This window comes from Mesocricetus auratus, unplaced genomic scaffold, assembly GCF_017639785.1.
Source record: "Mesocricetus auratus isolate SY011 unplaced genomic scaffold, BCM_Maur_2.0 Super-Scaffold_100008, whole genome shotgun sequence".
In the NCBI taxonomy this organism is placed as follows: domain Eukaryota; kingdom Metazoa; phylum Chordata; class Mammalia; order Rodentia; family Cricetidae; genus Mesocricetus; species Mesocricetus auratus.
In genome coordinates this window covers 65,161,680-65,183,463 of record NW_024429192.1, presented here as the reverse complement: position 1 = coordinate 65,183,463, position 21,784 = coordinate 65,161,680, and the positions used below count along the sequence as shown (strand labels likewise).

Sequence of the window (21,784 nt, the reverse complement as noted above, 5' to 3'; positions counted from 1 at the left end):
GAAGCTGCAGTGTGACAGGGCCTTCGCCCAAGCTGAGAGGCACGGGTAGCCACTGGAAACCCAAAGACAAGCAACTGCTTTTCAAAAGGGCTTGTCCTTTAGTATTAGCAGTTGGAGCAGCCGTAATTCCACTGCTCTCACACTTAAGAGACCCGGGTGGCACCCAGCATCTCTCTGCTCTAACCTCTATTTGCCCCAGTCTGACTGGGGACGGTGTTTGTAGGGAAATTCTTCTTTATTGACCTCTAGCTTTGCAATGTGGCCTGGATAGCAGTTCTGAGACACAGCCAGGGGATTTTATTAGGGGGAGGAGCATGAGGCAACTAATGTGGCTTGGTGCACCACACAGAAGACATTTACATCTAAGTCTGCCATCTGCTGTTGGTGAAATCCTAGCCTTCCTTAACCACTCAGATCCAAAGCTGATTCCCCGTCTTTCAATGTCCCCCTTCTCAGATGACCACAGCTCTATTCTGACCCCTTTCCCACAGCACAGTGTCAGCCTACTCACATACTTTTCAATGTCCTGTGTCAAATCGAGTCTCTGTCAGCTTTTTTCTCACCATGTCTGCTGAGGGAACTGTGATTGGTCAGGTTGGTTGCTTGGTTCACTGCTTGTTGAATGAACACAAGGAGAATGTCCTTGACATTGCAAAGGAAGTAAAAGACTTATCTACTCATTGTGACCCAGGAAGCCATAGATGAGTTAAGTTTGTGTTCATTTTACTAAGAAATCTTTTCAAAACTACTATGCTTAGGACTTGGTTTAAACTGGTTTTTTTTAGAGGTGAATGTCTGTTATTATTTCTCTTAAAGAGTGGAGCACAATCAGACTCCTTTCTCACTTTACCAGCCATCAAATAAGCAGAATATGATTTTAGCAGTTTGATGAATGCACTAGATTTACAATGGAAATTGAAACTCAGTCCTTTGCATATGCCACTTTGCTCTCTGTTCAATCTTCCCCCAGAAATTCACTTCCTTGTGCCATTCACCATTTGTTTTCTACCAACTCTCCATGCAGGGCACACTTGCTTAGGTTTTCTGAAACATACAATGAGTTTCACATCCTGTTTTAGCATTGCTGTGGGGAAGGTTGTCCTACCTTCACACTCAGGCTGTCTGTCAAATTCTTCCTATGTCTCTGAAGGAAGAATGATTCTCAAGCGATTGATTTGAAAAGTCGGAAAACAAACAATGATAACAAAAATCTCAGGAAGGCAAAAATATACCCGAGGACCCATTAAATGAGAAGTCAAGATTCATTAAATAGGTATCAATTGATCAGTATTCATTCAACGTGTAATGATTTCCTTCTACCTGCTGGGCACACTGCTGTCATTGTCTATAGACAGTTCAAGTGACAAGGTTATGGGAAGACTGATGAGAGAGTCTTTGTGTACATGTGCTCATTTTTACAGAGACAGTCTTCCCTGTGTGCCTTCTTCACTTCCAATACAGAAGTCACAGGGCTTTCATAAATAGTCAGTGGATTATTGGTAACTAATGTTAACCCGGGTCTTCAGAGTCATTTGGTTTTAACCATTCAGAGCATACAGAAGAACCAAGCTCCTCCTTGTCACCTTGGTCAGATTTCAATCAAAGAGGAAGTTGGCAGAAAACTACAGCCTTTCTTGAGAGAGAGGAGCTAGGTGTGTTGTTGCAGAACCTGAAAGTCTCCACCCACGAACCTAGTTCAGGAACTCTGACACCTGAGTTCCACCCTGTCAACATTCTTACTCCGATTTGCCCCTTTGAGAGTGAGCATTTGTTGCTCAGCTCAGCACCAGAGGTGGGGTGACAGCTACTGGGCATTCTCCTGTGGACTTCCTCCGACCCAGCTCCACCTGTACTGGCTACTATTTGTGGTCTAACCCCACTTGCCTGGAAAGAAAAAGAAGAGTCTTGAGGAGGTCCTACTGCCTACCCAGGTAAGACCAAGAAGCATGTTTCTGGTTCTACAAAGAAGCCCATGTCTTTCTATATGTTGACTGTTCCTGTTCCTACGCTGGACTTGTAGACATGTTATATGTTCATTTAGCTCACTGTTTTGTATGTGAAATTCCTCCATCCTTCTCTACTGGACAAGACTGATGTTCACAGACTAGAAGTTTTCAGGCTATAAAGTCAGTTGACTTGCTCATCTATACATTGATTTCTTTTTTTTAATAATAGGTGCTCTGTGAGATTGGTAGGATTGGCATAGTTCTCTCCATTCTGAGGCTCAGTGAACTGAGGTCAGTTGAGGTGATCTGTTCATGTATGATCCATTGGCCGAGAACAAGATGGAATCTGTCTTTCCCTTCTCACTCTTCTCTCTACCACCTCAGGTCATTCTTCTCATCTAAAAGGCAAGAGAGTTGAAGGATCTTCCTGAACCTTTAATGATAAACAAAGGGTGATTGTTTCTTATTATTATGAAGGCCCTGTTTGTTGTTTGTTTTCCAAGACAGGGTTCCTTTGTGTTGCCCAGGCTGTTCTGTAGCTTAGAATCCAGGCTGGCCTTAAACTCAAAGATCCACCTGCTTCTGCCTCCTGAGTGCCAGTATTAAAGGTGTGCACCGCCATGTTCAGTCTTGCTTTTTAAAGTTGAAGTGACAGAGATTTTATGACAGATAGGCCTTATTACATCCAGCTGTATTAGACACCAGGTAAAAGGATGCATATAAAAGGAATGAACTTGCACGCTGAAAAGTTACATGCAAATGTGGGACAGCTGCAGAGACACACACCCAAACATTATGTGGAATACAAGGAATCCCATGGAAGAAGGGGAGGAAGGAACCAGAGGGCTCCACAAGAAAACAGCCCACAGACTCAGCTAAGCAGAGCTCACAGGGGCTCATAGAGACTGAAGCCACAATCTCGGAGCATCTTTGAGTCTGTGATAGATCCTCTGCATATACATTATGGTCATACACCATAGTGTTCTTGTGGGACCTCTGACAGTGGGAGTGAGGGCTGACTCTGACTCTTCTGCCTGCTTTTGGGACCCTTTTCCTCCTTCTGGTTTGCCTTGTCCAGCCTTGATATGAAGGTTTGTGCCTAGTCTTAACTTGTTATGCCAAGTTTGGTTGATATCCTTGGGAAGTCTGTTCTTTTCTGAAAGGGAAATGGTGGAGGGGTGGATCTGCGGGAGAGGGATTTGGGTGTGCTGGGAGGAGTGGAGGAAAGGGAAACTGTGGTCAGGAAGTAATGGAAAGAAAAAACTAAAATAAAGATAAGATATTTTTTAAAATGTAAAATGACTGAGCGGAGCTTGCTGTGTGCTGGGTCTCGGTGGAAGAAGATTGAAATCTGGGACTGAATGTCACTATACTGAGTTCAGGAGCAGCATTTGAAAGCATGAATCATGAAGTCCCAGGGAAACAATAGCTTTCAGTCTCACTGTGAGACATGGAAAACAAATCTCAATGATTATGCACCCCAAATCCTCTCACAGTGACTCCTACAATTCCTCATCGTACAGCAGCTATCACCACCTCTCTGTGTTTGGCACTTTTAAGAAAGTCTTATCCTGTGAGTAATCATGAAGTTGACGTTAGAAGATGCGAGATTTAATTATCATTTCCCCCCTCATTTCAAAACTGTATATCAGTCTTAGGTACTGAAGTACATACCGCCCCACCTCACCAGTGTGTGAGTTTATTAGGGAAATGTTGATATTCAGTCTTGCAGGACCACGGCAATGAGTTCAGGAAGAACCCTGATGACATTGACCAATTGCCTTATACAATATAGAGAAACTTTATTCCCGGAAAGATGGAATGATGTCCAGGGCATTATGCCACCGAGCATCAAAAGAACCATTAAATTGGATGCAGGTCTCTCATGCTTTTGCTGAGATAGCATGCAGTGAATGATGCTGAGTATCTGAAAGCAGCAGTTTGCTGGTTCAGTATGGGGACCATGCTATCCTAAAAGATTCCTTTGATTATAGATTTTAGGTACTTTGTATTCTGCACAGCATCCAGTAGAAATGTCATTGTGCTGTGGAGAGTAGAAGAAATTGCCAGAGAGGCAACATTTGGCCATGGTACATTTTTCAAGCCAACAGGGCAAGGAGACAGACAAGAAACTATGCTGTCCCTCCTTCCTTCAGCCAATGTGGATTTTTCTGAGATCCTTTGAGAAGAGGTGTCACCCAGCTCATAGCTTCAAAACTTATAAACTAGTTGAGTGTGACTCAATAGAATCTAATGGCAGGTTCTACTCCAAGAATTAGATTAAAGTAGAGGTTGTAGTCCAGCAGACACAGGTGAATCCAGTGTGCACATTTATTTTAGTTGTAATTCAGTATTAAGCAAAATCAATCAAGTTGCAAGTATTTAATGAAAGTATTTATGAAACACAAGGCAGATAACATGTCACTATTCAGAGCGGTTAGGAGGGTTGACAACGCTGGAACCACGTATGCGGGGCTCTGTGAAGGATGGTCCACTGAAAGAACACATTCCTCAGTGCTGTGCAGTGTTGATCTTTCCTTGTCAATGTTCCCAAGTGTTTTGAGTCTGACCTCTTCCAGCCTCTTAAGCAGCAGAGTTCCTTAAATCACTCTCTCTCGAAGGAACGCTGGCTGTATATGGTGGGCCAGCCCTCAGGTGAGAAGCAAGTGAGAAATGGCATTAAATATGTGGCCCTGACTTCTGTTTATAGAGGAGGTAGAAAAAGAGATGATGACGCAGGGGTACAAAGCGTTTGGCCGGGAACCACTGTAGGCTATTTTCTTGAGCTAGATAGCAAGGTTCAATAATCTGAAAGCTGAAGTATTACGCAGGGTGACAGGACTCCACCATAGTCTCTAGGTAACTACAAATAGACAGGAAAGAAAGCTGACAATTGCAGACAGATGGTCTTTACAGGAAAGATCAATGGCACAGAAACAAGGAGAGGGATTATGATGAACGACAGCACAGAGGAAGCAACAAAAGCTGCTAAGGGTTTGGAAAGTAAGCCAATAATACGTTTTACGGCTATTAATACTGTATGTTTATTAATAAAATAATTACTCCTTGATTGCTTCTGGGACATTTAGCTCTAACAATGATCATGTAGGGTAGAAGATTCTGATGTTTCTCTAAAGGGACTTTCACCCATTGTTGAAAACTGTGTGCAGGGGAAAGAAAAAGCAAACAAACAACAAAACCAACAACTCAGGGAAATGAATAATAAATAGCACAAAAAGAAGAATGCAAAGGCAGTGATTGCACAGAGTCAGGAGAGAGTAGACTGCCACCCAAGATGCTTATAAGGAAAAATCCGGCATTTGATATGACCTTTAGACAGCTACAGATAAGAGAGCTTCCAGTAAGAACCGACTGTAAACAACGTTGCAAATCAAGGCTGCATGAAGTGCCTTTGAAGGCTAGAATGAGCTCACTGTGGCTTGGATGGCTCACTGAGGCTATGGACAGCTTACTGTGGCTGAGATTGGCTCGCTGTGGCTGAGGATGGCACACTGTGGCTGTGGACAGCACTGGTGAATTGAAATAGAACCTCGCTGAAAATCGGAGTCTGCCCCCAAATTGCTGGCTAAGAACTCTTGGATCTCGTGCAGCATAGTGGGTTAATGAGCGTTGTCACCCTCAGCCAGGCACTGAGCCAGGCTCACCGCTATTGAAACCCATAGTTTGGCTGTGACAGAACACCTGTTCAAGTGTACCTTAAATCTGCTTTAAGGTTCCAGGGAAATTAGCATGCAGAAACCATTCAGGACTCAGTACTTCTAAATATAGCAAGCAAGGCTAAGCAAGGGAGACAAGGTGGTAAATATACCCTTCTTAGAAATACAGATGAGATTTTCTGAAGTGAACGGGGAAACTCTTACGGGTGGTTTTTAAGGTGTGATAAGGTTTTTCTCTGCCCTCTAACATTCTTGTGGATTCTTTGAAACTCAGAAAAGTGGTGTTCCACAAGTTCCTCCGAACTTTACACTGTGTGATTTGAGCAGTCGCTGTTGCTTAAATTATCTTCCTGTCTGGGAGGCAATAACGCTGTGAGAAACAGAGCAGGTTTTTGGATGATTTGCTTTGTATTCTTTGGTGAAGGTTGGTGAGAAGCATGGGTGGATGCAGGTATGTGGTTCACAGCATTCCTAGCGGGTGGACTGAAGGTTCTCATCTTCCATATAGCTGCACTGAACACGGAGCAGGCTGGCAGTTAGGCCAGGGCTTCCTCATTTTCCCATTCATCGGATGTGCATACACTGCAAACATCAACTTTAAGGAGGTCAGTGGCTGCTGTGGTGTACAGCAAAAGGAAGTGTTTGCATAGGATTTTTTTTACATAATGCAATTTTTCGAGCATCTGTTGAGTTAAAAAATGCTACAATCTCATTTATTAGAAGTCATTTATTGACTTTGCTAGGTTTGGGAAGCAGGGTTTCCTCTATTCTCCAACCCTGTAAGTACTTTTTCTGCTTTCAAAGAGGTGAGCCAGATAGAAAATGATAAGTGTCGGCAGGTAAACTGTATGTGTGACGTAAAGAAGGTATAGGGTAGATTGGGGTGAGGACAGGCAGACATGTGAGGGTGAATGCACATATGGGCAAGCGCTTTGCTGTGTAGACGAGCAGAGTGTTTGATTCTTGTATCTGGTTAGTTGAATGGGAAATAACGTGGTGAGAATTCAAGGATGGCCCCGTGACTCTTCTTGAGTAACAGGTGTAGACATGGAGACAGGCGTGAATGGAACAGGTTTCAGAATGAATATTAAGGGCTTTCTTTGGATCAGATGCAGTTTGAGAATTTGAGTAGTCAATAATGAGAAACACAATGAAGGTGTTTCCTTCCCTCCCTATATATTTAATTAAAGAATACCAAATAAATTAGAGTTTTACGGCTGCCTTCTGAGATACTGCAATGTCTTTGAGTTATGAGGGCTGAGGTGGTGGGCACACTCAGTGATGTGCCAAACTGGAAAATGGTTGGTGGGAGCATCCCTCACAAGCACAGAAGAGGATTTGATCAGTGAAATCGTTTACCATCTTCATCCCATCCTAAGAGATTGCATTCACTTGTAGGTCATGTAGACAGTGCATCATCTTCTCATCTACCTTCTAGCATGCACCACACCTAGCACCCCTTCTGCTCGCTGCTCACTGCCTACTCTGGTTCTGTAAGGACAAAAGAGGAGCTGGAGGAACATTCTCCAGAGCGGCGGCACATACTACACACAGTGCATTGAGTCTGGAGCCACGGTGGAGGGGATCAGATATGTGTGAGAACTGACTGGATGGCCCAGTCTTAGAGAAGGAGGTAGGATGTGCCTCAGAGCTGGGATCAGATATGTGTCAGAACTGGATGGCACAGTCTGCAGTGTTGAAGCTCAAGAGAAAACAGAGAGGTTTGAAAATGGTGGCGACAGATGTTCATCTAAAGGAGATCATGTAACAGGGAAATTGGTACTATCTGGAAAGGAAGCATTTACTGGGCAGGCTGCTCCTTTTTCTTAAGGTGAGAGAAAGATGCTGGAAATATACTTGCAAAGAGATTATAATGTGATCAGTACCCAGAGATAACAGCATCTTATTTAATATTTTATAAACCATGTGGAGCAGCTGAGATGAGATTACCATCATATAAATTCTTTCAGTCACAGCAAAGCAGGCTCAGGAGCTTAAAGTCGTCTGCTCAAAACCAACAGCAGATGGGATTTCAGGCCAAGTTCTGGAAACTTGAGTTTAAGGTTCTCAGGGAAGAGTCTACTCGTATGAGTTTGGAAATCACTTAAACTTTAGGACTCTCTAGATGATGTCACTGAACTACCTTTGGGGACTGTTTTTTAACTCTCAGGGAACTCACACTTCCTAGCAATTTTTCCTGCACTGAGGCACTTCCGTGTAAGTGTGGGCTATTTGGAGCTCTAAAAAGAAATCAAAACTTAGCATGGGAAGCACTGAAAATTCTCCCCCTGAGCTGGGCTTCAGGTTGACTATCCGTGCTGGAGTGTAGAAATGAAGTTTCATAGACTGATGTTCATGGACTGGCTGCCTTCGTCTTCTAGAAGCAGGTTTGTGTCTGCTACGGACACCTTCTCTACATTTGCATGCTGTCTACTTAAATGCCAAACTCTCTGGCTTCTTTCCACATAGCTCCAATCAGAGCTCCTGGGTCTTCAAATCTACTTGACTCACAGTTGGGCTATCACTGCTCTTTATAAGGGTTGCATTTAATCATATACGATTTTGACACAGAACATCAGCTCTAGCATAAGATGCTTTATATACCATGGGCCATCCTTCCAGTGGAGTGACTTTTTTCTCCTATCACCAATGGCTCTAAAAGGCCTTCAGTCTTAGGTATCTTTCTACTGGTGTGCTTTGTAGAAGAGCTCCTATATCCATAAGTAGACCAACAAGTCACAGTGACTCTCTGTGGGACATCTAGAACGTTCTTAATACACATTTTCCAGACATTAACTGCCTTAACCCATCCATTGTGCTATATCATCCATCTTCAGACCAAATTCTTTGATAGTGTACTACTTCTCAATGGCAGAAACTATCTGTGTGTATCTTCCAAATTGTCACTTCTCTCTCTAGCACAAGAGACTTGTGCTTAGCCAAAAGAGAATGTTCCCCAAAATGTGTTTTCATTAATTAATTAATTAATTAATTGGGGGTGCTCTCTGACATCATTAGAGTAAAACAAGGGCATTTAAAATATGTCAGACAGGGAAAAAAGAGTAAAGTACCTAAATTCAAGACAGTCTTATATGCAGAATTAATTAATTAGGCAAATCATGTCTAAAGTTTCAGAAACCAACTAGTGCAATTCATTTTCCTCTTGAGTTAGGGAAGCATAAATTTGAATAATTTATGTTTATACTTTGAAAATCTGACATCATCATTACACATGCTTTTAACTCAGAATTGTACTGTTGCAATTATTAAAATTTGCTGATATCATAAATATTTATTTGTGAGTCCACTTAGTAGATGAAATTCTTTGTTCAGTAAGACAAAATAAAAATATTAATGACAAAAATGTCTATACAAACCTATATATCTCAGTTTTCAATCTCACAACATAAAAAGGAAATTCTGTCTATTACTATTGTTGTTTATTAATTTGTGTTCTGTTTTGAGACTAGGTATCACTATGTAGCCCTGGATATCCTGAGATCTATGTAGACCAGACTGGTCTTGAATTCACAGAGATATGCCTACTTCTGTCTTCAAAGTGCTAGGATTTGAGGTTTGTAGTATCATACCTGGCCACGTATTGAATATTAAAACAAATGTTGGGCAAACATTTTTAAATGATAAATTAAGAATTGAAAGCTGTAAAAACCCCTCTGCATATCTTCATAAAACAGGCCTTTGTGTAATCTATGAAAATTTAAGTCGATAATCTTGGAGAGATATCTTAGGAATTAAGAGTAAACACTGTTCTTGCAGAGGACCCAAGTTTGGTTCCCAAAATATTTGTAGGGCAGCACACAACCACTTGTAACTCCAGCTCAAGGTATCCAATGCTCTCTGCTGGTCTCAGTGGGTACCCAGACATATACATACACACATAACTAAAAAATCAGTATTTAAAATCAGTAGTGTTTGCTGAGGGAAAGGGAAGAGAGAAATAAAATTAAATTATAATCTCAAAAGAAAATTTAAAAATGTAATTGATAAGCCATTTCAAGGGATGAAATTTGGTCACAAATAAACTCTAAAAGCAATATATCTTGACCCATAATGTATGTGTCTAGGAATTAATATTGGATAATAACTTAAGTTGTGTAAGAAGTTTTAACTATAAGGATATCTAGCACACAGCATATAATCAAACAACAGGGGAATGGTGTTAGTAATTAATAATAGGGGATAAGTGAAGTAGCAATGTAGGTTGTACAATGGGATTCCATGTAGTCACTAACAATATTATAAGAATTTATTTATTTGCTTCCATCTTTATTGAAGTATAAGTGACAATAAAATAGCATATAGTGATGATCATGGCATACAGCATGATGTTTTGACATATGTAAACATTATGATATAATTACAACAATTAAACTAAAAGGCGAAGAGCACATTACGTCACTTTGTGTGTACGTGTGTGGGTGTGTGCCATGAGAACATGTGATATGTACCCTCTCACCCGTTGTCAAGCATACAGAACTTACTATTTACTCATTAAGTGATGCCGTGACATCTAGTGCTATGGAGAAATCAAAAAATGGGGCAGAGAGACCTTTGGTCATCTGCCACTCACTCTCTGAGTGACCCTGGAACACTGCTTAATCTAAGATTGTTGTTCTCTAGTCTGTAAGTGCACATAATTACAGGGCCCGAAACACAGAGCTGTGGTGAGCTGAGTCACTGTGCTGCCATGGTTAGTACTGATTTCCTCTTGCAAGGGTGACATGGGGTGTGTGATTCAATATTTACAGCTGGACTCTACTTTTGAAGTAGAAAAAAAAATGACATCGTCAAAAGGTAACTGAGGAAAAAATCTGAGATTTGCATTAAAACTTTTTACTTTTGTTTTTCTGCATGGTGAGTTCAAGTGCTGGTTTCTTTTGCTTTCATGTCATCTGCAGCATGGTGGGAAATTTGGTTCTGCGTGATGTTCAGCTCAGTATCTATGAATGAGTATCCACTGAGCGGTGCCTCTGACTCCATTCATGTGTTCCCATTACTCAATCTCAGCATCTTCTTCATTTGGCTACCCCTGCAGTGCCTAGTGGAGCAGAAGGTCGCTTCCAAGTCCTCTGAGCCTCTGTTTGTCTTTCCAAAGATAGGAGCCACCATGAGCACACAGTAGCAGCTATTCCTTTTAGATCCTTGGTGTTGGTAGTGGGTATGAAATACAAGGCAGCTTAGAAGGTGATGCAGAGGAGCTTCTGTTTCCTCTGGAGAGCGGTACCTTAGATCTGGGTAGTGGATAGAGAGCTCTTCCTTAGGAGATGTGGGATGCTTCTCTGACATTCCTGCTTGGGAGCCTTCTTTTGTTCCACTTGGACCAGAGACAAAGCCCTGACCTAGATACTTTAACGTCTTAACCTCTACCATTTTTTATTTGATTATTTTGTATACTTCAGAGTTTTAAAATAAAACTACAGGGTATAAGTAGCTTTTGATTGCAGTTTTTCATGCAATATTATTCTGTGATACTTTGTTCACATTTATTTATTTCAGAGATACAGTTTCTACTTTGACTGTATATACACAGCCTGATATAATAGTGCCTTCATTTTTTTATTTTTCCTGGTTTTTTAGAGACAGGGTTTCTCTTTGTAACCTTGGCTGTCCTGAAACTTACTATGTAGACTCACAGAGGTCAGCCTGTCTCTGCCTCCTGAGTGCTGAGATTAAAGGCATGTGCCACCACCGACTGGCAGTCTTTAATTTCTAACCCTCTTCAGCTTAGGGTTGATGCTTACCTCATTCTCCTGCCAGGCTCTATACTGCATGCAATCAAATCTGGCTCTGATTGATTAGTGTAAGCAAGGAACAATGGTCACATTGTTGTGCCATGAGGCCTGTGTAAAGGAATCCCAGAAGCCGCAGCTGGGTTACTACAGAGACTGCAGAAACAACAATGGCCCACCCATCATGTTGGAGCTGGTGGAATAGAAAGGCAGTTTTATCTGGAAAAGGACCCAGTTTAGACTGCCTCTGAAGTACTGTTTTCACAGTGAAACAGACAGGAAGTTCCCATCATGCAGTGTTTCCTGCTTCAAAAAAGCACAGCACACCTAATTGTTGCCTTGACGTATTTCCTGCTCCTGTTACACATAGACGTAACTTTATCTGAACCAAAAAACAGGCCAGAAAGTTTTGATTTGTAGTGGGAGAAAGGCGGTAAAAATAAATGTATTCCAACATCCTAGTCTTGTTCTTTTTATTTGGTCTACTTGGTAAGTAACTTTAAGCTTTCTCCCTGGCCTTAATTTAGGCATTCCACCCTGGCCTGGGAAGAGCCACAGGCTAGTTGTTGGAGGGAATCTTGAGGGGAAGTAGTTGATGAACAGATTCCTCATGAAAACAATGAAAAAGGGATGCTCAGAGGAGAGAAACAGCATGTCTCTGAACTCAGATTTCCAGGCTGGTGCTAACCAGAGCCTTCTCCAACATCTCTAAGCTCCATTTCTTGGCTGGTGATAGTTGACCTATTTCTCAGATAGATTCAACTGACTATCAATCATACCCCTTCTAGCCCTGTCACCCAGAAAACTATGTTTTGAATTCCTATTGCATTTTAATATTCTACTTATTCTTTAGATCCATTAGTTCACACAGTCATTACACTGCTCCCTAAGGCATTTTTTAGATCCACTTCACATTTGAGAAAACTGAAGTTGAGGGGTTTTAATTGTCACATGACCTCAGGCAGCTGGTAAGTTGTGGAGCCTGGATTCAAGCCCAGCTCTATCAGACTCCAAAGCTCTCTCTGCTCTGCCATGCTGCCTCCTGAAAAAAGTATTGACTGCCTCAAATGAATCAATTTATGTCTTCACTGCTTCTTGTCCATTATCTTGTGAAAGGGTTGGCTTAATTAATTCCCCTAACAATCGTGTCTTTAAATTGTAGGTAAGTGATCTTGACACATAACCCTCAAAGTTGCGCTTAAAGCAAAAGTACAGACACACCACCTAACTGCTGATGGAAGCACAGCAACACGTTCTAAAACTTAAAAACTATTGATGAAGGAAAGCTTGGTGCGTTACAAATGCAGACAATGCCACCATAGTACAGTGAAGATGTGTCTCAGGAGAGAGACAATCTGACCTTTTTTAATTTTTAAGAGTTTCACTGTATAATTTTCCCTCAAAACTTTCCTCTCTCTAACTCCTTCCAACTCTCTCATTGCCTATCAACTTTATGTACTCCTATTGTCTAATTATTGTTGCATATACTATATATAATTATTTAATTATTATTGATGTGTATGCATATATAAATTCATAAATAGAACCTGCCGAGTTCCTTTATTTACATATGTATGTGTTTGGGGCTGGCCACTTGGGATTAGATAATTTATCACGGGGTTTATTTCTGTGGAAGACTTACTCTTCCTCTCTCGGCAGCCACTGATTGCTTATAACTTTTCTTCTAGGGGTGGAGCCTTGGGAAAAGTTCCCCACACACATTGCTGTTGTAATTGTTCAGATCTTATTTAAGAAACCATACTGTTGACATTTCATGGGTGCAGGCTCCCTGTCATGTATAAAAGACATTATCTTGTAGGAAATATCCTGGCCTTCTGGCTCCTACAGTCTTTCCGGCCCCTATTCTCTAAGCCTTACGGATTGTATTGTAGATGTTCAACGCAATATGGGAAGAACGGGAGGATTTCACTATGCTCGGTTTGAGCCTGGCTGATTAAGCCCATGGTCTACATCAGGCCAGAGAATGATGCCTTGGTCAGCACGCTTGAATGGCTCTTTCTCCCAAGCCTAAAACACGGCCACCTCCACTTCTCTCTTCTCTTTCATAACCTTCACTAGATAAGACCTCTGCTTCGAACACTCCCGTATTCCTGCCAAGCCAAGGTGTCCAGTCTTGTCTGTAACCTAAGTTCTTTCTCAGGGGACTAGTTTCTTGGAAGTGTTGAACTTGTCTAAGACTTATTTTGTAATATGCTCATATCATTTACATAACAGGTTTGGAGCTTCTTGGCCTACGAACTAATTTCATAACTCCTTGTGCAAAAAGCCTTTCCCAGAACACATTGTCTCTCCTCGTCTCTCTGATGCTCCTTGATTTTATTTCCTGAAGGAAGTGTGTATGAAAGAGCAGCAAAATAAGATGCCAATCCAACTTTCCAAGTATCATGTGTACTCTCCCCCCTCGCCCACCTCCCTCTCTCCTCTCTCTGGTATTCATTCTGGTCTTCTTCTAGCTTTTGATGCTTTTGAGATTTTCCAAAGATCAGGTTTTGATATATTTTTTGTGTGGAACAGATTTTTCCATAATGGGATGTTCTGAGGGAAGGAAGGTCTGTGATGAAAATGTGGGTGCTCCAAGAACAGAATTTCACATCCTTGATATTTTTATGAGTATGACTTTTTCTCATTAGACATTCTTTATACAGTCCTCAGGGTAGGAATCAGAAAAAACAATAAAAGACAAAAAGTCTATCCTCCCACAACCCAGAGAAGACTAGCCATAAACATTTTGACGAATGTAATAGTAAGCTTTTCTCCTATATATTTGTATGTTATCTTCATAAACCTAATGTTATGCTATGTGGTGTGTCCTATTTTGTTGCTTGATTAAAAATAAGAGTATAGTGAGGACCCTTTCTATAATTTGTATACTTTTTATTTTAATTGCTATATAATAATTTACCTACACTACATTTAGATTGTTTTCAATTTCTGCTTGTGTAAATTAATTATGAATGAGACATTCTTGCTAATAGTAAAGAGAAGTAGGATAAAGGATGTACTTGGACTTACAAAAGTAATGTGATACATTAAAAACACACATGTAGATAGAATTTATTTTGAATTATCCTTTCTTTTTTCATGTACTCAATTATCTCCAAACAGATTATGAAGAGGTAGTAACCAATTATTCCTTTTTTTTTCTTGAGTCTTAAACCTATAGTTTGGAAAGACTTTTAGTAAAACAAGGCAGCAACTTTGGAGATGCCTGTGTTGCTGGGATGCTGAGCTGGAGTGGGCAAGGTCTTCCTGGTTCAAAGATTCTATAGCCATATCCCTACTACCCAGAGGAGAGCTGGCTTAGACTACTGTCTATCATTTCCTAATAAGTCTATCTGTTGATGAGGTTTAAGGGGAAAGAGTCAGAGACTGACAGTCAAGTACAGGGGCATTTAGAGCCTCACCTTGCCTAGATGGGTAGGACAGAGAGAAAACTCATCAGCGGTGTGAAGCAAGAGCAGCCCTGAGTGTTAGAAGAAGGCAATTCCCTCGTAGCTCATTCATTCTGGAGACATGTCTGGTCATCAGTACAACTTGCATGTACTCTCATTTTTTAAAAAACTTTTACATTCCAATCCAAGTTTCCCCTCCGTCCTTTCCTCCCAAACCCTCCACTCTCCCCTCCTCCTATCTGCTCCATGTAGAAGGTAAGGCCTCCCTTAGGAAATCTACTAAGTCTGTCCCATCATCTAGTTGAGGCAGGACCAAGGCACCTCCCCACCCCCCACACCCCTGTGTCTAGGCTGGGCAAGGTATCTCTCCATATAGAATGGGCTCCACTAAGTCAGTTTGTGCATTATATATTGTCCCAGTCATATCATCGTCACCTATATTAAGGGAGTAGCACTTTAATACACAATTCCTCTTACCTCTGGACCTGTGCTCTGAGCTTCATTATTTCAATGAGAGCTATTGGTGTTGCTCTAGATCCCTTGCCTTTTCTTTACCTGGGTGGAACTTTCTAGACTCGTTCAAATGTCCTGGCAGCTTGTAGAACAGACTGACTTTCAGCTGTTAACATCATCCCACAGGTGGACTGGAAGTGGGTCAGCGGCCTTAAAATGACACTATTCTCAGGTGATCCTAGAGCTAATTCATCTAAAGTGCTGTCTTGTTTAGCACTTGCCATACTAGGAATTTCACATGTGTTTCACTATTTCTCTAACATTTTTTCAGTGAGGGTGCCCAACCATGAGAAGTTAACAGCATCCATTGTGAAAACTCTAGGGTTCTCTTCTTGGCTTTATTCCATGCTCCTCCACTGCCTGCTTGACAAGTGTCCATTGGTTTTGGGATAAACTTCTCTCCCCTTCTGTCACTAGATTTGCTCTCAGGAAAGGCACTGGAATTGTCGTTTGCCTTTCAAGGTGGTTTCAGGATGAAGCAAATGTTTTCTTGTTCAGTCTGTCTCTGGTGATACAAGCTACCTCTGTAGCATCCTCTGTGACTGGTGTACTGTGCCACACAGGGTTCTGTATTCTGTAGGCATCCCTAAGAGTCAAAGGGGGCATGGATCCTTCTCTCACTCAACCACACTGTTCATAGAGCCAGTCTCAGGCAATGGCACAACATAATAGTACCTGGCAAGCGTTTCTCCATTGCTATTCATGACAAGTTTCTGGAAACAAGTATGCATGTTGGGGCTGGATCTAGAATGAAAGATCTCAAATCTCTTGTCATGTCTGCCTGAATCACTTGAGGAGAGATATCCTCAAGTCTTTGCATTTTCTGTCTTTCTTTGTTCATTTGTTTTAGTTAGAAGGGTTTTGCTCTCTTGCACAGACTGACCTATACTCCTGGACTCCAGTTATCCTACCAACTTAGCCTCTCATATGCTGAAACTACCAGTTCAAACTGCCCAGGAATGGACAACCCTTTGCATTTTCTATGAAGACATGTCTTATGTAGTCATTTGTTCAGCTGATATACAGGAACACATCTGGCATGCTGTACTTGATATTATTGTACCGAATACTAATAATACCTAGATGTCATTGAGGACTGTATGAGTGGAGAGAATGAAAAGGCTAAGGCCAACACATGAAGAGTTACAGCACACTGAGTCAGTCTGTAGGGCTAAGATTAGTTGAAGGGACAATATAGTGGCAAGGTAAACAAGCCATGAGAAAAGACTCATTGGAGAAAGCATGTATCTGCTTTCTCAGCTATGAGTAGAAGGGCAAAGAAATAATGGCATGAAAGAAATGAAAAGGAACTTGTTGAGTAAGTAGGACTAACGATGGTGTGGTATGACTGAAACAAGGTATGGATGTTGCAGAGGACAGAAGAGATGGGAGAGAAAAAGGTACAGGAGATATGATGAGACATGAATCTCCACAGGCATGTAGCTGCCCAGATCATGGGATGACCATTGTTTGGAGTGTGGGTATATGCAGAGTGCAGCAAAGAAGTTAAAAGGCATATGATGATCTGATTTGTGCATCTGGAGGAGTTATCATCCTCTCATACACTATATAAAGGAGAGGATGAAAGGGAGGGATACTTTCTTAGTTTCTTTTCCCAGTGCTGTGACAAAATACCCTGACAAAAGCAACCTAAGGGATAAAGTGTTTATCCTAGCTCATAGCTCCACATATAGACAGTCCTACAAGACAGGGATGTCAAGGCAGCTAGAGCTTAACACAGCTAGCCAAGTTGTATCCACGGTCAAGAAACAGAGCAAAGAATGTTCATTTCATAGAAGCCAGGCTGTCTTGTCAAGAGAAGAGTCTTATCCCTGATCAAAATGCATCTTCTCATATCAATTAAGAGAATAAAGACAATTCCCATAGGCATGCCTGTAGCCCAATCTCCCATGTGATTCTAGATTCTGGTAAGTTGACAGTCAAATACTAACCACCACAGATGACAATTAAATAGTCAATTAATGACAATTAATGACCCCTATGAGATAAACAAGAAGGCATGGCGATGGAAATGGAGAGAGAGCACAGTGGGCATTAAGAGGTAGGAAGGCGATGAGACTAAGTAATGGATGGTAAGGATTGGGCAAGAAGAGCAGCTTGAGAAGTCTTATGGCAAGGGGAATTTTACTCTTGTGTTGTGTTTCCCTGGATTTTGAATTAAGACCAATACATTAGTGGATGAGGTAGAAAGTATGGTAAATTTACTTTTGGCTATGTTGAGGTAGAAGTTCCTAGGAATTGAGGTGACTGATTGACACCTGTATAGATGATCTGCAGCCTGGGAAAGTGATCCGACAGCAGATAGAAGAGTGGGAATCCCGTAGTTGAGAGACTGCAGCTGAGCAGTCACATGTGCACATGAGAAACAGACCAGTATCATTTGGTCTTTTCACCACTGCATAAAGATAAAGCACCTATACACAGCAACTCAGGGGAGGGGTGATTAATTTAGGCATGGGGTGTGAGAAGGTGTAGTCCATAATAGTAGGGAAGGCATGGTGGAGGTCATGGCAGCTCTCAGGTGTGATGACAGGAGTGTGGGGCCACTTGTTTACTCCTCACTGGATCACGGAACAGAGAGCTTGGATTAGAACTGCATTCTGGGCTATATCCTAGAAGGACGGCCCCTCAGGAGCCTGTTACCTCCAGGCCCTACCTCCTAAAGGCTGTACAACCTCTGGATACAGTTCACAGCAGTTGGAGAGCAAGCATTAGAACACACAAGCCTCTGTGGGGCATCTTATGTCTAACCACAGCAGTCTCTATGAAGGATACTACAGTCCGTGAGTAAGAAAACAACCCAGAACCTCTCTCCAAGTTCTAAGGAGCAGAGAAGGTCGGCACAATGGTCAGCAGTGTCCAAGAATTCAGAGATGGTAAGGATTGTCCAGTGTCCATATTGTCTCAGTTTCAGTAAGAGCTTTGTTGAGATAATGTACAGGAAGCAGGTTGCTGTTTGTTCTCGTGCCAACAACACTTAATATTTTTCTCTCTTTTTGAGAAGGTCAGTTGGAGAAGGCTGATCATGAGAAGCAAGAGCATCATTAACTCCACTTATGCTTTCTAAGGTCAAATGACATCAGCGGACTCTTTCCCCCTGCCAAGCCGAAGACATCAGGGTCTGTGTTTTCCCTCTTTTCCAGTGAATGTCTCCGATACCTTCTATTATTCCTCCTGTGACAGGGTCAGTGGTCCCTCAGCATCCAAGTGATACTGTCAACTTACCAAGCTGTGTATCAAAACACCTAGTCTGATCATGGAACCCAAAGTGTTTGGAAAATATCTTCTAAGGACCATGAAGCCTCTCGGTTAATTCACTGAAGTATTTAATCCCTGTGCCTGGTGTATGTTGGGTGTCCCTGATAGGAAGCAATGGTTTAAATAGGATGTTGAGCAGTGTCTGCAGGACAGGGCCTCCCAGCTTGCTTCTGTGGGGAAAGAGCAGGAATGCTGAGTCATGCAGGAAGGAGTCACCCACCATGGAGAGACAAGGGGTTTCTCTTGCTCTTGAAGACAGCTAAATCCTCCTAGGCTGTGAACTGGAAAGAGGGGCCAGAAGTTCCCCTGTAACTTCTAATTTGCTTTGTGACCCGACTTAAGTCACTCTTCTGCTCTCAGCTCAGGATCTGGCTTCCTATTTGTAAAGTAACTGATGACGCTGGTAAAAATGTCTGTCACGGCCCTTGGTGTCTGCCATGCAATACAAATTGAATGTGTGCTTTTGAAAAGAGAAATACAGCTTCCAGCATGCCATTAGTATACTATTTCTTGAATTTGGTGATGCGACATGGGTGGATTTACCTTGTGATGATTTGTCAAATCCACAAGCATTTCTGATCGAATGCACACTAAATTTCAGTGAAACATTTTCTTCACAAAATCTTCATTAAAACAATAAACACTTCAGTCTATTTACTTCTCAAAGTCTTATGTGTTAGTTTTTCTTAGTCTATACTAATTGATCATTTTACCTTCAACCATCCCGTCTTCTTTTTAAAATTCTATTTCAGAGAAATGCTGTACTGTCAACATTTGAATGAAGTCTTTACTCTGAATTTCATTGAATCTGTATATGAGAAATCATCACTGGTTTACCAGGAAGCCTGGCTTCCGGGAACATCTGGCTGTGGAGTGCCTCTGCTCCTCTTTTTGTGTGTGGACTGAGTTAGGCTAGAAAGGTGGTAATCCACACACTTCTCTGGGCACTAATCCATACACTCCTCTGGCACAATCATTAGGACTGAGAGTTACTCTCATGTCTAACCATCATCTTCCTCTTAATTCAAAATCAACAAATTTAAAATCAGGGCCCCTCAGTGGGGTAAAGAACACTACAAAAACCCACAGAATCAAGTAAGCTGGGCTCATAGAAGCTCAGAGACTGAACTGACAACCAGGCAGCCTGCATAGGACTGAACTAGGCCCTCTGCATATATATGACAATTGTGTAGTTTGATCTTCTTGTGGGATTCCTAACAGTGGGAACAGGGGCTGTCTCTAACTCTGCTGCCTGCTTTTGGGACCCTTTCCTCCTACTGGATGGACTCACCCAGCCTTAATAGGAGAGGAGGTGCCTAGTCTCACTGCAACTTGATATGCCATGACTGTCTGACATCCATGGGAGGCCTGACCTTTTCTGAAGAGAAACAGGAGGAGGGGTGGATGGAGTTGGGAAACTGGAAGGAGAGGAGGAACGGAATCTGTGGTCAGAATATAAAAACAAAAACAATAAAAATTAGAATAAAATCAATAAAATAAGGGCTCCTGCTGTCTTTGAAGACAAGAAAAGAGCTGCCCCAGGTCTGAATTATCAGCCTGTATAGCCTGTTTAGACCTCTCTCCTCCCTTTTCACTAATGTGTGAAGACCTGAGCCTTACCCATGGTCTAAAATACACCATACTCCAGAACCAGCATCTTCTTCTTGGCTAGTTTCTTACATATTGCTTTTACACTGCATTTTTTCCTGATTCCCCTTTGTGTGTGCAGGATGGAAAGCTATCTGGTGATTGGTTTATGCTACATTATCTTCATCCCCACAATGCTACTGGTTTGCAAATAGTTCAACGAGTTACAAAGTAGGACACTGTTGCTGCTTTACTGAAGTTGCCCAACTCTATTCCTGGGTTATTGAAGGACTTCTTTCTACTTGGTGTTACAGATACTTTCTGCCAAATGTTCTCTGTCTAAAAAGTCCCTGTATAGGTCTGTATTGATATCTACTTCTAGAATTTATATTTAAAGCACGGTAAAGGTAAGAATTGGAGAGTCCTCAGTATGTAAGTAAAATAGACATTATATAAACACACAGTCAATGAAGAGCTTGCTAACTGGGAAAGAAGTGGATAAATGATGCCATGTTGAACTGAATGCAAATAGGACTTACTTCTCTATGACCTCTAAATCTTTAATTTAATGAAGCCCTTGAGACAACTGGAATCTTTACAGTGTTGAATTTGACTCTAAGTTTGTATCTTCTGGGAGGAAACTTTTGAGGCAGATATGGAGGGGTGAAGACAGACAAAAGGGAACACAGAGGAATGCAAGAAGTATTTTTCGTTTGTGTCCTATCAGAGACATTTTCTACCAAGCATAACCAGCTCTTCAAGGGTAGTGCTTGGAGTTGGCCAGCTGACATTTGCTTACACATTCCTTATTATCTGCTATCCTTGGCACACACCTCATACCTCACACCTCTGTCAGGAATGTCCTCAACCCATTTTGAAATGTGTGGTTAGCTCTGAGGTGCCTTTCTCCACACCTCTCACTCTCTCCACCCATCACTGATACTCTCTTCCCTTTATGCCATGTTTCATACACGCCACTGTGACTCAGTCATCAGGGCTGTCGTCATTTGGTGATGCTCTTGCACCTCCACTAGTCTGTGGTCTTCTGTAGATGGGAACCTGTGCCATGAAACAATGGAGGAGAGTTTTTGGTGTATGCCTTCACACTGGTCAGCCCACTGGGAGTCACTGAGCACTTATTATGCCCTTTATAGCACAAACATTGCAGAGAACCAATCAGGCCAGCTACTCATCCACCAGCCAATATGTGTGGACCCCCAATTTTTGAACCATGGGGATGAGTGCAGCATATGGCCTGCTCTGGAGGTGCTCGTGGCTCACAACTAAAGACAGGAAAGAGGATAATGGTTCTAGAATATTGTGATCAATACCAAAGTGCTGTAGTAATCCAGACTGAAAGATAGGAGGAAGTGCTCTCAAAGATGTGTTGGAAAAGGAATCTCTATGATCAATATGCCTATCTCTACAAAAAAAATTCCGTGTCACCTACTTTTGAGAAAAACCCGTAAGCATCAATGTCCTGTGAGATCTTCAACAGACCTCTCAATTCTTTGCTACTTTGGATGCAGGAATAGATATGGAGGTGCTAGCCCACCAGCTGTAGTATGGGGGATGACAGGCTCTTCACTGTTGGTGTCTCTACCAGCTCTGGTCCATGT

General features: G+C 41.8%; 1 protein-coding gene across 1 annotated transcript in view; it reads left to right on the top strand.

Moving 5' to 3' along the window:
- The first annotated feature begins 1,666 nt into the window (after positions 1-1,666).
- The window catches only part of Tprg1 (tumor protein p63 regulated 1), a 139,556-nt gene continuing 119,438 nt past the window's right edge, over positions 1,667-21,784 (top strand). The window contains exon 1 of the mRNA XM_040751021.1: positions 1,667-1,931. The gene's annotated coding sequence lies outside the window, so the exon portion shown is untranslated. The remainder of the gene's footprint in view (positions 1,932-21,784) is intronic.